Genomic DNA, 19,121 nt, shown 5'->3' on the forward strand with positions numbered 1-19,121 from the left:
TTTAGCAGCTGAAAAATGCAGGTGGAGTAAACTATACGTCGTCGGTTTTTGCAAAATGCTTCATTGATATATAATTGCTTTTCGGCATTCACCCTGCATTGATGAGCGTATATAAGCGCTGAATAAAAAACAGCAAACAAAAGAAAGCCAAAGAAAAATAAAAAGACAACAAAGAAAATAAATAAATAAACGATGGATGTGCATGCTGTAAGGAAAAGAAGAGAGAAAAAGAAAAAGAAAAAAAGAAAACACGAAGGAGAACCAAAATAGAGAAAAAAAAAGAAAAGAAAAGAAAAGAAAACGAAAGAACAAATGGAAAGAAGACAACGTAATAAAAGAATAGATAACTGTGGGCGTCTATAAAATAAAAATATAAGGAAAGATGGATGGTGGAGGGGAAAAAGTTTGCGTATTCTCTCATTCACACAAACCAACTAATTTCTCTGTTGGGATACTCACGCTGATATGGAATAAATAGTATGCACACATATTTACAATATTATCTACAAAACAAAAAAAAGCAAAGCAAGCAAACAAACAAACAAAAACAAATTTGTACCAGTCCTACTAACGACCACTTTTAAAGAATTCTTGACGCGAACACAACTCCGCCAATAAGCGAATTCTGCTTACTGATATTCGCAACATCAATCTGGTAAGACAAATAATCTTTATCTTCACCATAAATCCCATTTGCAGTGTTGTATATTTGTATATATTCATCTGTAAATGTTTGCTTTATATATATATATATATATGTATGTATGTATGTATGTATTTCATGCATGCATGCCTGCATTCATACATATATTCATACATGCAGACACATTTATCTATATATGTATTTTTCAGAAACACACATTTATACACTTGCAAATGCATTCATTTGTCTCTGCGTGCATGTTTATATATATATATATATTATATGTATTTTTTGCCTTGTCCCTTTTAATGGGTTTCGCTTTTAAGAAAATGTGTCTCTTTCTCTTACTCTCTCTCTATCCCCCTCCCTCACTCTGGGAGTATGTGTGTGTCAATGTTATGTCGGGCTGGTAGAAATACAAGGTGTTTCAGGAGGTGTGTTACTTTACCTGTCGTTAGAGCCCCTCATTTCAGGTGGGAATTTAGGCTCTATGATTACTATACTAGTTTACTTACTGTATATTGCCACAGACTGGTAGTCGATTAAATCGACCCCGGAGAAGGAAAGACATCGGTAGGATTTGAATTCAGAACATAAAGAAGCCAAAACGAAAACCTCATGGCATTTAACTGAAGCTCTAACCATACTGCCAATCTACGGCCCTTTATGTGTAGTTATTTAATATACACATCATTACTATATTTTTTTTTGTAAATCATCATTGTCGAATTTGAAAATGTTTCGTTTTGCGAACGCATCAACACATTCTCAACTTTTTCAATAAATTTAAGATGGCGCCAGATTGGGAATTACTTTGAACATGTATTGAAACGACATCTACTTTATTGTCAACCTGTCATCCAACCGATTACTAGATGTAGTTCATATTTTACAGTTCTACCCTTGGCTGCATACAATTGCGAAATCAAAGCATAGAAGATATGAAAAAAGATGTGGTAGTGATGGAAAGGTGGTTGAGAATTAACGAGATTACAGTTTTTTGTTTTCGCTCATACAAACTTGAACTGTTCACTGACTTTTGATATGCATGTGTGTCTATCTATCTACCTATCTATCTATCTATCTATCTATCTATCTATCTATCTATCTATCTATCTATCTATCTATCTATCTATCTATCTATCTATCTACCGTTAAATGTTTCTTTTATTTTGTTATTTTATAAAGAGAAAAGCTATAAGAAGTAATACAAGTCGATGGTTTGTACTCTTACCTCGTATTTCAATATTTCGGGGTTAGGACCGCTTCCTCAGGAAATCTTCGGAGAAATTGTGCTGTGAGCTGACTTCTCTGTCTACCATTTCTCCGGAGATTTCTTTAGGAAAGGGTTCTAACTCTGAAACATTGAAATAAAAAAAAACTACAAACCATTGACTTGTTTTATTGCATATAACTTGCATTATTTTGGTTTCATAGAATAAAAAAATTGAACACACATGCACACACATACACACAGACATATATTTTAAAATGTATATATATATATATTTCAAAATGTAACCACATGTGAATCGTTGGCGATTTTTCCCCCGTCTTCCTTTTCTATTGGACTTTCCTCTGTTTCCGAAAAAGAACTTTGCTCGAAACGTAAAACCACCTTTCTTTCTTTCTCTGAGCGTCTGCTAATACTTTACATGTACCACGTCCTCGCGTTGTTGTTTTTTTGTGTTTGTTCTTCGTTTTTTTTATGGATTTATATATATACAACAAATCAAAAATGTTTCATGCAAAATATACTATATTAATATTCTATATGAGATTGTAGTTCAAAGAAAAGTAAGTTTAAGAGAAAAGAGAATTTATAAAATACATGTTTTGTTTGCTATGGAAGTAAAATAATTTTGATTGAGAATAGAAACTTGTAGGTATTGCGATTTACCCAAAGCAGTATCATAGCGTCAGTTTCTGATATAACTACTCTATGGACTTACTATCATTATTATTGATATAAAGCTACATACCATTGTACACATAGAGAAGTAGATGTCAGAATTACTAGCGGATCGCGAAAATACCTTGTGTTATTTAGGTACATCCTGTTCTGGGTTCATATCATATCCAGGTTGAATTAACTTTCGTTCTTTACAGGAACCGAGGTGCGGTTTGATAAAAAAGGCACAAATCAAAACACATAAACCGATTTTATGAACTAGTACTTATTATTATTATAAATTATTATTATTACTACTAATTCAAATACCGCCGAAGTTATATTTGCCTTTTATCCTTTCAGAGTCGATAAAATAAGTACCAGTTGAGCACTGGGGATAACGTAATCAACAAGCCCCCTATCCCCAAATTTTAGATCTTGTGTCAATACCTGAAAGGATTATTATTATTATTATTATTATTATTATTATTATTATTATTATATTATTATTATTATTATTATTATTATTATTATTATATTATTGTTATTATTATTATTATTATTATTATCGTTGTTGTTGTTGTGGAGGTGCATGGCTTACTGGTTAGGGTGTCAGCATCGTAATCGTAAGGTTGTGGTTTCGATTCCTGAACCGGGCGACGCGTTGTGTTCTTGAGCAAAACACTTCATTTCACGTTGCTCCAATCCATTTACTTGGCAAAAATGAGTATCGCTGCGAGGGACAGGCGTCCCTCCAGCTGGGGAACATATACGTCATTGAAACCGGGAAACTGGGCCCATGAGCCTGGTAGGCTTTAAAAAGGGCGCATTTATTTATTTATCATTATTATTATTATTATTATTATTATTATTATTATTATACAAGCATCAGACCATTAAGTGTTTATATTTCCCGTTAGATTCTGATTTAATATATTTCTGATACCAATTTCATATGTTCTTTAATTACATGCATGCATACATACATACATACATACATACATACATACATACATACATACATACATACATACATACATACATACATGCATGTTAGGATTTTACTCAACCCTGTAATAGTAATGAATGCTCATTTTAACATATTGAAACACCATAGATTGCTTTTGTGAGTGAATTGAAAACATTTAAAAGTCAGTTTTTAGTACACTATCATTAATCGCTATTTTCATATGTTGAAATATTTCTCTGAGCAGGGAGATAGCGATTCAGCATCTCGGTCTATTTTTGTTTTGCTAATTGCACTACTTTTTTCTTTTCTTTTTTTGCTTTGGTCAATGTCCAAAGCACCAAATAAACTTTGCACCAGTTTTCTTAATAATAATGTGTATATCAAGAAACAAACAGAATTTGGTTGTAGCTAACGAACGGATAAGTGATGACAAAACAATAGACCCAGTAAAGAAAATGGTGGCCCAAATGATTTCGTTAACCCAAAGAGATAACTGATTAAAATTGCACTGCCCTTTAGAAATAAAGGCACAGCTTAACGAGGGGAAAAACAAATATATCTTTAGTTTCGTTGTTTTCCATATTGGTTGGAGCTTATAACTAGTTATTTTATTTAATTTTTAAGATTATTAATATGAGTTATGTAATGAAATAACATTCATGTTAAACTGTACATATCGTATTACAACCTGACGCCATCTTTTTACACTTTTGCCTTAGAGAGATGTAATATTAATGCGTCATGTTGCCATTCTAACGTTTGTACTTATTTTCCAATCAGAAAGCCCGTCAAGTAAAATGGCCGAATTTGGATAAGCATTCGGAATATTTTCACCGATAGTACAAATACCTCAATTCGCCTACACACAGGCATGCTGATATTCACATGCACACGCACGCACTTGGCACGCGCACACACACAGTGCTCGCGCACTTCACTTACACCATATATATAGAGTTGCACGTACATATGTGTATATTATATATACATATATATATAGACACTCGCATGATAGATATATATATGTGTATATGTACGAACATATGTGCATACATATATATGCATGAATATATATATATATATATATATATATATTATATATATATATATATATATATAATATATATATATATATACATATACACCATATATATATGCGTCATTTATATACAAAAGTTTAGTGATGACCAATCTTTAATTGCTTCCGGTTATTTAAACACCTACGATTCAAATTATAAATGAAAAGAAACAGAATTTTTTTACCTTAAAAGCGCAACAAAATACATTCTTTCTACTCGTATGATGTAAGTTTCAACACAAGCATTTTAAAGTAGCCTAATGCAGTTTTTGACAGAATCAGTAATACCACGCAAATATGTGTCTATCGAAAAGAATACACTCATACACTACTAATCCTGGTCAAATACCTGTAATTTCTCAAAATCAAATCACACATATGAGATATTTAATCTATAAATTTGACAGTCATCTAGAATTTCTTCCCAATTTTTGGTTTATATACTCATACACTTTGCTTAATTTTCTAGATTTTTTATATTATATTATATAATAAACGTTTCCATAAATTGTCTATCGAGTTTAAATCCAAGTATTGTTCTGGCTACTTGGATTTTCTTGCTTTTCATTAATTCCTTGATTATTCCTGAAGTATGGATTAGGTCTTTGTCATGTTGAAACATCTACGACTTGCTGGAATGACTCTTGATATATGAAAGCATAAACCTTCTTCGAGATTTCCATAGAGGCCGTACTGTTCATAATGCTTTTGATCTGATGTATGGGTCAGACTTTTTCCAGTCACGCAACTTCAAATCTTGTCTTTGCCATTTTCTTAACTATAGTTAATCCACTTTGGGTGAAAAATTTCTCCCGTATAAGGTCAGGTGTACTGTACTCCGCCTGCAAGATGGAACAAGTTGAACTTCTATTCATCCGACAAGATTTTTGATAATTGATGTTCGCACATTCATCATTATACTTCATTCATAAAAATAAAACAAAACAAAACATTGTAGTCATTCACAACCAATCAGTTGATAGCATACACGGCAATAAGAAAGTCGCTTAAACTTTGTGTTTCGTGTTACATAAGAAAATTAGGTTAGCCATTTCAAAAACAATACGAATACCTATTTCTTTACTACCCACAAGGGGCTAAACACAGAGAGGACAAACGGATTAAATCGATTATATCGACCCCAGTGCGTAACTGGTACTTATTTAATCGACCCCGAAAGGATGAAAGGCAAAGTCGACCTCGGCGGAATTTGAACTCAGACGAAATACGGCTACGCATTTCGCCCGGCGTGCTAACGTTTCTGCCAGCTTGCCGCCTTAAACAATACGAATACCGTTACTTGATTCTTTTACATATCTATCCGTCACAGTAATCTGAAGTATTGTGTGATTTATCCATACCCGACAAAATATATGACATCTCTAGACATTAGTCATGAATCGTATGCTCCACAATTCAGTTGTAATTGAATTAATGTTAAACACAAGCGTTGATAACCTTCACGTCGTCCGCCATATATGTTTTTCAGCATCTTATGTGAAATATGTTGAATTCTGTTTTGCTCTCAACAAAGGTTCAACGGATTTTATTTAGCCCTTAGCACATAAGTGTGTGCCAACGTTGTTTATGAATTATCTTATTCACTTGATATCATCCACAACTGGACACACCAATACATACACATACAAACACACATGCGAGCTACGCACGAACATATATATGTGTGTGTGTGTGTGTGCATGCACACGCACAAATGTATATCATTATTAATCAGAGAACATGTGGATATGAATATTTAAGCAAGTAGAATTAAGTTTTTGGTCTACAGATAAAAAGTAATAATTACTGAGTTCATGACCTGATTTTAGATTTGTTGTATTCATAACCTTCCATAGTCAGAAAAGTCATAACCAGCCACAAACCAAACTTGAGACATTTTTTAACTTACGCCTCCACCAGCAACCCGCAATAGAAGAAAACACATTTTGATCTGTGAACAAACAGCATTAAACCTTTGTTGTGTGTTCTTCAAAATAACGTATGGTTAATATTGAATTACATTACATTACTGAAATAAAAAAAAATTTTAATACTTCAGAGCATATTAAATTTCTAATTTAAGTTGCGGAAAACTTTTAGATAAAACAAACTCAAAATGTTTTGGAAACAAATCAAAATAATTAGCATCATACATTTAAATTGGCTTTTCTTTGAAATAGTCCTATTTTGAAGGTAACTAATATTGATGGCAAAAAAGTGCTAAAGAATTCCTGCGGTGTGTTCAGACAAGTCTTTCAAGTGTTTTTGAAATATCGTGTATCAAAGTTGACACATTCCATCTATAATTGGATGGTATTCTGTGAGATGGTTTGTTCCATTTCTCGACGAACTGTTCTATTTGAAAACTATTCACAGTATTCTTTATTTTATGAGCAAATGAAAACAACAAACAACGTAAGCAAGTTTAGGTGCTGGTTTTCTATGATGATTTCATTCAAGCCTAAGATGCAGTACAGGAAAGAATATATATAGAATCCTGAGATATTAATAGTATTTTACTTTATAGAACTCCGGTGAGATAAAAGACAAAGTTGATATCAGTTGGGTTTGAACTCAAAATGTAAGGGTTCGTAACAAAAGTCAGTAAATAATAATAAGATAAAGGTCAGCAGTTTATAATGTTTTAAGATTATTTTCAGTGAGATGTGTAATGGTCTTTCGTAGGAAATATCGAAATAATAATAAATTCAACATTAGACAGTTTGTAAATTCCATTAAATTTATCTTTTACGGTTGATAAAAAAAAAAGCAAATTGAAATCATGAAGTCACATATTCCGTTCGATACTCAAACCTGAGATTCTTGGACAAGATCAGCTTCTAGCATGTAGCCTATAACGTATGAAAGATATTCTTGTGTTGCTTCTTAATGAAAATTTATATCGATATCACGTGCAAGAACACTCATGCTTGCATGCAGTAGTGTTTGTGTAAGTTTGCAAATAAGTGTATACATACATACATACATACATACATACATACATACATACATACATACATATAAATATGTATATATATATATATATATATATATATATATGTTCCTTTAAACTTAATAAATAAATTGATAAATAAATAAGAAAATATTGTCATATTCTGACACCTTTCTACCAACCGCACTCGGTGCCTCTGATAGCACTGTCTCTGACAGGCGACGACTGATCACATGACATTTCTGTTGTGCAAGACACATCCCCCACTTGACACATACCACTTTCTGCTGGCTCTGACATCAACTCTCACAGCACTGCTCCGCATAACTCATCCAAACCTTTACTACTTAATACGCACACACACACCGTCTCTGTTTCATACCTCTTCTCCCGAATCTTTTCCGATAACATCGCTTCTCTGTATTCATGGTTTGTAGTTGAGAGACAGTCAAGGATATCAGGTAGACAGGCAACGTTTTAAACTTCTGTGGAGCATCTTATGCATCGACTACTTGTATATATAAATAACTGTTCATCCGTGCTGTGTTTGCCACTGGGCCAATGGCGAAGATGAAGATGAGAGGCCGCAACAACTGGCATTACTAATTTACAAAAACAGCAGAGTTCGGAAATACTTACGGAAAAGTCTTGAACGAACTGAAATGCAAGCAGACACGATGTCACATTTCCTTCTTACTTTAGCTCAAATCACATTCTGATTTCTATTAAGTTCTTTTTTCTTCCAATGTTCTTCATCAGTAAGTATGTTTTTGTAAAATTAACTTTCTAAATAGCATATTAATTATTTCAAAGCGAGTAACTTATATTACTTACATTAGCTGTTTATAATTTTATATTAATTATTGTTGTTTTCTATAGTGTCTCTAACAACTTCAAATTTCCATTAAAAATTCATGATGTATATAATTTTCCAGCTTCATGGGTTGTTCGATATCCAGCTCAGGATCAACGCGAATACCCCGCACAACACGAGGTGGCCAGTGTCATGAAGGGATACCAGGCATATTGAGCTTATAGGGGATTCACGACATTACATTCCTATCGATGTAGATAAGGCAATATTCTGCATCGAGGGCGGCGAGCTGGCAGAATCGTTAGCATACCGGACGAAAATGCTTAACTGTATTTCGTCTGTCGTTACGTTCTGAGTTCAAATTCCGCCGAGGTCGACTTTGCCTTTCATCCTTTCGGGGTCGATTAAATAAGTACCAGCTACACACTGGGTTCGATGTAATCGACTTAATCCCCTTGTTTGTCCTCTCTATGTTTAGCCCCCTGCGGGCAATAAAGAAATAAATATTCTGCCTCGATCTGACTTCAGCCGGCATATATTCACTACTTATACTAGCGATTTAGAAGTAAATGATGATCTAAAGCTAAAGAGTTTCATGGCACGCAGATGTGGCATTTGCCATGATTTCATGCATCGGCAAATGATACGAATAGGGATTTGATAAAGTCAATGGAAGCTATAATCTCTGCTATAACATACCAAATGAACGATTATGTTAAACTGAATATACATCCTCATTTATGAAAAAATATCTAAAATCTACAAGTTAAATACTCTGAATAATGTTATGAGCCGTTCTAACCCAGTTCCCACGTAAGGAAAAATATCTACACTTAAAATTAGGAAAAATACCAAAATCATATTAAATTCTTTCCACTACAAAAACAAACAAAGAAACAAACAACAAAATGGCGAGAATTATCCTACCTTCGCATAAAACGTCGTTGATTTCTTCAAGTTATACGCCAACCAGTTTGTCATATATTTATGAGAAACTGCTTTTAAATCTTCGTTACATTTTTTTTTTTTGGAATACAAACATGTTTAATATTGATATTTATTTTCATCAGGACATGATAGTGAAGCGTTACAACATTGAAAAAAAATGTTTTCTGACATTTAGTTAAATTTTACGTTGAAACCCGGCACTGGATGTCTTTGCTCTTTTTTTCTTCAGGAATTGATTAAATAAAGTATCCGGAATCATTTTAACCGACTATACCTTCGCTTCCCCCACCAAAAATATATGTATAGCCATCTTAGAAATCAATGTGAGTTTAACTCCGGTCGGTGGGTGGTAGAAATGGTAGAATGGTGGACAAACTTTCTTTCGGTATTTTGTTGTATCCTGTTACGTGCTGAGTTCAAGTTCTACTGAGTTGTCTGGAGTCGATTATAATCGACAATATTGCTTCAACATGTGTAGCCTTGTACCTAATATTAGTACTTATTTTGCTTTTATCATTAATATAAAACTTTTATTTATTTCTTGTCATTCCTCCAACGTGATCAATATTTATTCTTAGACAAATGGTTAATGGTGAAAAAAACAACATCATAAAGCAACATCAAAGTCATGGAAAACTTCTAGCATTGGGCAATACTGCAGGTCTAACCTCCTCCAAAAAAAAACAAAAACAAAAACAAACAAACAAGCAAAGCAACAACATAGTAAATTCGTTTATATGAACTAAGTCAGTGTAACGTTCAAAGAGATAAATATTATCTCAGTAACTTAATGAACTGTAAAACAGACTCCCACACCCAGTGAATTATCTTACTGGGAGGATAAGGTGTTAGAAAACTTGCGGAAAATTGGCCGAGAATATATTGGCGCGGTGCCTTAATATATAATCTTAATCATTGTTAATAAATTTCTTTTTGTTTTTCCTTTCGAAAATAAAATAATAGGTAAAATTTTATTACAACTATAATAAAAAAAAAATAACCTGTTTTCTCTCGTTTGTAAATTCCAAGGAAAAAAACCTTTCGAAAAAAAAACAACCTAAGTAGTTAAATGAAATAGACAGTTTTAAAAATTGCATACGTTAGTTAAAGAGATAGTTTCAACGAAAGTTGTGTAAAGCTTATGAATGAGCTAAAGTTTGGAAAGCGAAAAAATACTCAAGAGAAATTATACTACCATCCTTTAGCCAGCAATTAAGAAGGAGATGGATGGGCTGAACGAGAAATATTTTTTTGTTTTATAGTCAAGAAGCATCTAATTTATAAACCAGAACTCAAATGGGTATATTTTGTTCTAAAATGTAATTCTGCCTGTACGTTGCTGTAGTCAGAAGAATGCACCTAAATGGTTAGAATATTGCTTAGTTTGGTTAGAATGGTTGATTGGATTTCAAGAGCAATTTCTTTTACAATAATAACATGCAGCTCCAAAATTCAGCGCCAAAAACAACTGCAGTCTATATAACAAACAACTTGTCAACCTCCATTCTTTTTCTGTAACAAAAAATATTTTTAACAGACTGGGGAGCTACAGTTTATGTAAGAAGATATTAGGTAATTAAATTAAGTCCAGCATGTGACTACCGTAGTTAACATTGCTATTAATAATAGTTTTCTTTTTAACAAGTTAAATTTCAAAGCATAATTTCAATTCCCATAAGAACACTGCACTACACCAATGATTGGGATACGAACATTCGACAAACGAATCAAAATAGAATCGAATTATATATATATATATATATATATATGTATGTTCCTAAACTTGCTTGCACGGTTCATTCTTTGGATGGCCACTAATATTATTATTTACTAGTAACATCTCTATATATTTATAAATTACTCAGTTCGTTTCAGAATGTGACTTAGGCCTTCAAACGAAGAGCAAGCATGAATATCTTTAAATCTAGCTTCTTTTGTAGTAGACGTAGCCGAGGAGCACAAAGCCCGAAATCGCTACTAAATTATCTGCCATTCCTTTTGTGAACTTCGTAGAAATAAGAACTATAATTTTAATTCACCGCCCACCTTTCACCATGTTTGTGAGCTCCCTGTGGCTTCGGAGTTCATCTGACTACTATTTCTAGCGAAGCTGGTACTTCCCAGTACCATAACTATAGATATATATATATATATATATATATATATATATATATATATATATATATTTAAGTAGTTGAATGAATTATCTTAGTATGGATAATTCGGTTAACCGATACCTGGGTAGCAAATTCACGTCAGAAAAACACAGTTGAAGCTACATGCCAAGGGCAGAGATCACGTGCTTTCGTGTGGAAATTTGTGTGTTTATATATATATATATATATATATATATATATATATATATATATATATATATATAATAATATATATATATATATAATATATATATATATACTATATAATATATATATATATAATATATATATATATATATGATATATATATATATATGATATATATATATATAATAATATATATATATATATATATATTAATATATATATATATATATAATATAATATATATATATATAATATATATTATAATATATATATAATATATATATATATATATATATATATATATATATATATATATATATATATATATATATATATATATATATATGGGGAGAGTTTACGAAAAAAAACAAAAACAAAAGACGAAGACAGGCAGTGTACAAAACAAACAAATGTATTAGTATAACACTCAGGAATAGAAAAATTATTTTACGTTTCGAGCCTACGCTCTTCTACAGAAAGGGACACAGAAAAAAACAAGGAGAGAAATATATATATCTATATCTGAGTGTGTGTGTGTGTGTGTGTGTATGTAACTATGTATGTATGTTGAACCTTTTATCCTTACACATTCTCTCCCCTTTTTTCCCCCTCTTAATCCTTTCTGTCGAACAGCGTAGGCTCGAACGTAAAAGACTTTTCCATTCTTCTCGAGCGTTAAACTAATACACCTGCTTGTGTTTCCTACACATGTCTTTGTCTTTTGTTTTCTGTAAATTTGAACTATATATATGCGATGGGCTACGCATAGTTCCCATCAACCAAACTCTACCCACAGGGTTTTGGTCAACCCGAGGCACTAGGAGAAGAAACTCTAAAATCTCACGGAGTGGACCCAACATGAAACCACGTGGTTGCAAACCAATCTCTATAGCCACACAGCTATGTGATGTTATCTTTGAGCAGAAAGAAGTTATGTGCGAGTGTGTTATCAGATCAATGAAGAAGAATATAGATCTTTGAAGAGTCAACACCGCAGAAATAGTTTAAAGTGAAGTAAAGTGACAGAACGAAGATTTAAAATGACCTTTGAACTGTTTGTATGCAGAATATTTTGAGGTGGATTTCTAATGATTAACATGCAAATTGATACTTTATTTTTAGCGATGGGAAGGCACTTGGCTTAGTGTTTAGGGCATTCGGCTCATGATTGTAAGGCCGTGTGCTCGATTCCTGGCGACGCGTTGTGTCCTTGAGCAAGACACTTTATTTCACGTTGCTCCAGTTCACTCAGCTGGCAAAAATGAGTTGTACCTGTACTTCAAAGGGCCGGCCTTGTCACACTCTGTGTCACGTTGAATCTCCCTGAATACGTTAGGGGTACGCGTATCTGTGGATTGCTCAGTCACTTTGTTCTAACGATTGTTCTATTTGCAAACCACGCAGGGTTTGAGAAGTTATTTTTGAGATCAGCATATACAAAATCACATAGATCTGAAAGAGTATTACTTTCAAGGCAATGGTCATTGGGTAGTTTGATTTTGAATTCACCTAGGCTTTGTTCAACAGAAATGTTACCATTTCCTACATCAAGAACGTAATTAACAAACTCTCTTTCATCAGAATGACCTTCTGTAAGAAGTCTTAGATTGGTTGTCAACTCCACTACTTCCACACGATCCCAAAGAAAAGATCTCTTTAGTGTTGCATCAACAATTTGTGATACCATTATTTTGAAGTGGAATATTCTCCTCTCGAGATACCCTAACCTGTCGGTCATGTGTAGCGGAAACAGAATCATGTCTACGTCTCCGTGAATATTCAGGCATCTGTTTCAGTCGCTTTGCCCTGATTCAGTTGCTCGTCTTTCTCTCTGCCGTTGTGCTTTTGCTCCCTTTTCTTTTCCAGTCGCACATTATATGTAAACGAAAGTTCGTTAAAAACTATTTTGTTTAGCGTGCTAGAAATAGCAGCGATCACAGTTATTATTGTAAGGCTTGTAACGTTCCAAGTAGCCATACCAACAAAATCACCTCTTCCTTTAAAAAGAAAATCATATCAGTACATTAAAGAATTTTCATTTTATCAAAAATATTTATTTAACAAACTCCGGAAACTGATAATATTCTGGAAATTGTGCCTAGTATCAAAGTTATACAGCTATTTTGTGTAATAGATGCATTCATTCAACACAAAATCACTTAAAAATTATACAGGTTATATTAAAGAATTTTCATTCTATCAAAAATATTCATTTAACAAACTCTGGAAAGTGATAATATTCTTGAAATTGTGTCTCGTATCAAAGTTATATAGCTATTATTAAATTATCATTAATGAAAATAGAGGCGAGCGAGAATGAGAGACTGTTGCAATTGGAAACGTAAAATGTTTCCTGCAACGAATTAATAGTTTTTATTATTAAACATTAAAATCTATTCCGCAGTGAATGCAATGAATATTTAAATTTGCGAGAATTTGGAGTTAAAAAAATTTAATAAACTTCAGAAATCGAAATTATAGGCAATTTCTTAGAACACGAAAAAATAGTTTTTATTAATAAACATTAGAATCTATTCCGCAGTGAATGCAATGAATATTTAAATTTGCGAGAATTTGGAGTTAAAAAAATTTAATAAACTTCAGAAATCGAAATTATAGGCAATTTCTTAGAACATGAATTTATAAAAATATTTCCAGATAGTCAAGTTTTTAATATTGCTTTCTTTTAGTACTTTTAGTATTTGTTACATACCTAATTAATAAGCAGCTTTCTCCATTATAGTATAGATAAACACGCACACACATACACACAAATATTTACTCGAAACATAACAAAACAATGAATAAAATCATACATAGATTCCCATACTTACATACAAACAAACATACATACATACATACATACATACATACATACATACATACATACATACATACATGCATGTATGTAAAATTTCAAATGTTTACTTGTGTTGATCAAATTACCATACTGAGCTGATTATGTCTTTTCTTTACATATTTTCTGAATGTTCTCCATTTACTGCTTAATATTAGTGACCCTAGAATCCGCTGTGAGGAGCTCCTTGGTTAGAGTGATAGTCTTGTGATAGTCGGGAAATAAAAATGTATAATATGTTGTAGAAAATTATACTAGCAATCTCTGGTTTTATTGTTTTTTTTTTATTTTGACTATTTTTTATCTTCGTCTGAATTGTTCTCTTGCAGTTCTATATGTGCTCTTTAAGAATTTCGTTAGTCTATGGAGTGGTTGTGAAAACCCTTTTTTCGGGCAAGAAAGGGATTCCTCCTCAGTTGAGAGGGTCTAATTTTCACACGAGACTGGCACGCTCTTTTTTTTTTATCACACAAGATTGTCTCTGCATAGAAAAGTATTTCCTCATTATCTGAGATCCAACCTTCTTCGCACTCATTTATTGCCTTTTCCAGTTGGTTTCGTTGGGTCTTTTGTCGTTCTTCGAAGAAGCATCCGTTTGTTCCCCACAGTATGACTGAGAAGCGGAGCTTCTTGATGATTTTGTATTCGTTCTTGCTGCTGGGGTTGCTGTTGTTGTTGTTGTTAAGCAACAAGTCGGGTAAGGGTGATTGAGTGATGGTCTAGGGCTTAGGGGCGGGAGATCCCAGACCTTGGAAAAAAAATACTTTGGTCGTCTTGTTGTAGTCGAGGGCTCTTCGTTGACGCCCGACACCACTGGGAGATGGCCCTCGAAGTCGCTGGAAATGGAGATCTTCAGGTCCAAATTCTTGAACGGCTGCTGCTGGCGCTACTGTGAAAAGTTCTCACTGTTTCTGCCAATTGAGGCTGAGAGAAGAGACTTTTGGGTCTCAGCGATTATTAATAGAGAGAAAAATTTCTTCTGATGACTCTTGAGTTGTTCCTTGGCCTTGGGAATTCCATGATTTCTTGTTTTGATCTTTCAGGTTTTCTAGGCACAAATCCCTTAAATAGATTCTCTATTTCTTTCAACAGGTCTTTCAACCTTAGAGGTTTAGTTTTATGGTCTTCCTATCAGCATTTTCAACAGGACATAATTCTTGCATTATTTTGTCGTCTTGTGGAGTCATGGGTATTTGTATGTTTATCGGGATCCAACCCAACTACATGTCGCTGAAACTTACACCAATACTAACTATTTGCTCGTATTGTACCCTAAAGGTGACTACTGACCAGGGATCAACATTATCACTGATGTCCCTTATAGTAATCCTTGTGTTCCTCCTTTGCAAATACTGCAGAACAAACCTCTAAGCAGCTGTGTCACATACAATTTGGGGGCGCACTTTAATCCCGTTTGCTGTTCTAAAGATGATATATTTAGTGCCATACACTCGCTCTCTCCTAATGAAGGACATTCCACGTAAAGCACCTGATAGGAGTTGTCTCCATCTCTTATTTGAATGGAACGTACCAGTGGCCTTGGCAACGCAGATTGCATTCCTTTGCACACATCTGTAAAGTATTGTAGCAGGCTGGCGCTTGTCTCGTGAACAAAATTATGCCAAGCTTTTAGATCTTTCAGCCACATGTTTCATATTTAACACTTTTTTTTGGTCAAAAGAATATAGCGCAAAAGATAGCGTTTTGTTATTGTTATTTTGATATGAAATACCTGCATGTTTACTGTTGTTGTAGTTGTTTTTGTTTTTGTCAAGCTTGTATGTAATTTGTTTTTCTGTTGGAATGTTGTTATTTTTCTCATTTTCTGCGGTTTGGCAGTGTGTTGATTAATACTTGCTTTACATTTTATTTTACTTTTGTAGTTAGTTATTTTGTTTAGTTCAAAGCCATCTTTCTAAGGGGGCTATTTCGAAAAGGAAGTAATTTTTGTCTCAGCGTTAGACGGTAAAATGGATATATGTAAAAAATAAATATTTATAAAGCTGACCTTGTTTAGAGGTTACCCCTGCGGGATTTGAATAATAATAATAATAAATGCCACAGAACAGCTATTATTAGAAGTAAGGTCAGGCTTGTGTATGATGAAAGATTGCAAAGATAAAGCACTATACAAGAAATTGAAAACGAATTAAACTGAAAATAGGTGGGTAAAGAAAAAAATGCATGGTCAATTTCATAGGGATGTTGAAGATAAGACAGACAGAGAAAAAGATGCCTGTGGATGACTAAAAGTGATTTAAAACCGGAAACGGAGGCTCTAATCTGTGCTGCCCAAGAGCAAGCACTAAGACCAAACTACATAAAATACAGAATAGACAACACAGCAGAAAGTAATAAGTGCAGAATCTGTGGACAAAACGGTGAAACCGTATGGTATATTACCAGCCAATGTACGCCACTAGCCCAGAAGGAATATAAGAGACGCTACGAAAATATAGCCAGGTTTGTCCATTGGATACTTTGCAACAAGTATGGACTTGACAGAGTAAAAAGTTGGTACGATCACAAACCTGAAGGCATCGTCGAAAATAGAAATCCTATGAGATTTTATGATTCAGTGCAACCATGAGATAGAGAATAGGAAGCCAGACATAGTCTTAATTGAGAAAGAAAACAAACTATGCTGGATCATGCCCAGCTGACAACAAGGTATGCGATAAGAAAGAAAAGTGGAGAGATATGACAGGTTAGCTTGGGATGTCAAGCAGTTGTGGTCGATGAAAAAGGTGGCAGCAGTACCAATAATTGTCGGAGCCCTGGGAACAGTGAGGAAAAATCTCGAGAAGTACATGGAATAGAAAACATCATAGATATCAGGTTATCCTCTAACATAGGCACAAGGCCACAAATTTGATAAGCGGGCTTTGGTCGATTTATTGAATTCTTCTGCTTCACTGGTACTTTATTTAATTAACCCTAGAAAATTAAAGGACAAAGTTATTTACATTATTTACATTCGACGGATATTTGTACTCATCTTGTTTGTTGTTAACACAACGTTTCGGCTGATATGCCCTCCAGCCTTCTTCAGGTGTCTTGGGGGAAATTTCGAACCTGGGTTCTCATTCCTAAGGTATTTTTTGATGTTACTATTATTATTATTATTATTATTATTATTATTATTATTATTATTATTATTTTTATTATTATTATTATTATTGTTCAAGTCACTACTTGGAATCGAACTCATTATCTTGGGGTTAGTAGCCCGCGCTCTTAACCACTACGCCAAATGACCACAACGTGATTTGCTTGGTACTTTGTTCGACGTCGTACCGATTTGGTTGACATATATTGAATGTTGTTTACACATACACACACACACACACACACACACACACACACACACACACACACACACACACACCACACACACACACACACACACACACAGATATATACACTGAGATTCTTTAAATGAAATATGCGCACACATGATTGTATGCATCTACAAAGCCACATATGTAAAAAAGTAATCATGCGTATTCACGCACACCACAAATCCCTAAGTATTAAAGAGTTCTGTTGGATACAGATCATAAATGCCGGAGGAGCATAAACTTATAGAAATGCAACCACTAACTCAACCACGTATTTATAAACTCCTGGAACTACGTAGCTCAATGAATATTTTTCACGTTGATAGCGGCCTGGAGTTTATGTAGAGCTGAAATAAATCTCAAAGAAACACATATATACACACATAACTTTGCACATATTCTGTGTAGATTCTCCATAAGCAGAACGAATTTGTAGGAATATGAAGCAATGCGAAGTTTATGGAAGGCAAAGTTGACTGCGACCAGATTTGAATTAGGAACATAAATGACCATCGGTAAACACTGCACACTTTTTGTTTGTTCTGCCAATCTACCCACCAATATTAAATTCTCACTTTGGTATAATATTACAGATTTATAAGGGAAACATAGAGTTAATAGAATCAATCGAATATATAATTCTAATTTATCGATCCTGGAAGAACCGAATACAAACCTAAATTCTAGCGAATTTTAAATTCATAAGGTGCGTGGCTGTAATTAAGTACCGCGATATAGTTAGGCAATCTACCTTCTGTGTCACCCATCGCCATTTAAGACGTATAAAATAAGGATTCTCTTCCTTCAGACTTCAGAAACCTATAGAGATGAACACACGGCCGTCTGTTATTCAATTGTTTATAGTGCTACAATTTTGAAATTAATACAAAAGAAAAAAGTGAAAAAAAAAACTTGGACAAAAGACAAACTAAATACGCAGGTAGTCATGTCTTCAATAAGACTACAAAATCGCTTAAAAACCGGCCTCTACAATTATATTTAAACATCTTTTAAGGCTAAAAGTGGAGAAGAAAAGTTTAGTATTAGTTTATATAGTATTCAATACCTCTCGTAATCCGTTAGATTTTAGATAAATGTTTTTACAGTATTTATGAGGATGGTGTAAAAGTTTCTGAAATGCATCTTATTTACTCAAAATTCAGTTCTGGACTGTTTCATATTTCGATGTTTTTCTAAGATACTAGTTTGGATGTTATTAGTTAATTTTCTCTTAGACGTTGTTTATTTTAACAATAATTGATAACAACACATATTTTCTATACAGGCGAATGGTGGAAGCGTATCATATTTTGACTTTATCAT

General features: G+C 33.5%; 1 protein-coding gene across 2 annotated transcripts in view; it reads left to right on the forward strand.

Annotated features, from left to right (window-relative positions):
- The first annotated feature begins 307 nt into the window (after positions 1–307).
- LOC115211080 (chitinase-3-like protein 1) overlaps positions 308–19,121 on the forward strand; it is a 54,810-nt gene continuing 35,996 nt past the window's right edge. The window contains exon 1 of one of the 2 annotated variants that reach the window (XM_029779969.2): positions 308–655. The gene's annotated coding sequence lies outside the window, so the exon portion shown is untranslated. Of the gene's footprint in view, positions 656–8,002; positions 8,294–19,121 lie in introns of those variants that run through there. The other variant, XM_029779970.2, reaches the window with a different exon arrangement.

Source organism: Octopus sinensis, linkage group LG4, assembly GCF_006345805.1.
Source record: "Octopus sinensis linkage group LG4, ASM634580v1, whole genome shotgun sequence".
NCBI lineage: Eukaryota > Metazoa > Mollusca > Cephalopoda > Octopoda > Octopodidae > Octopus > Octopus sinensis.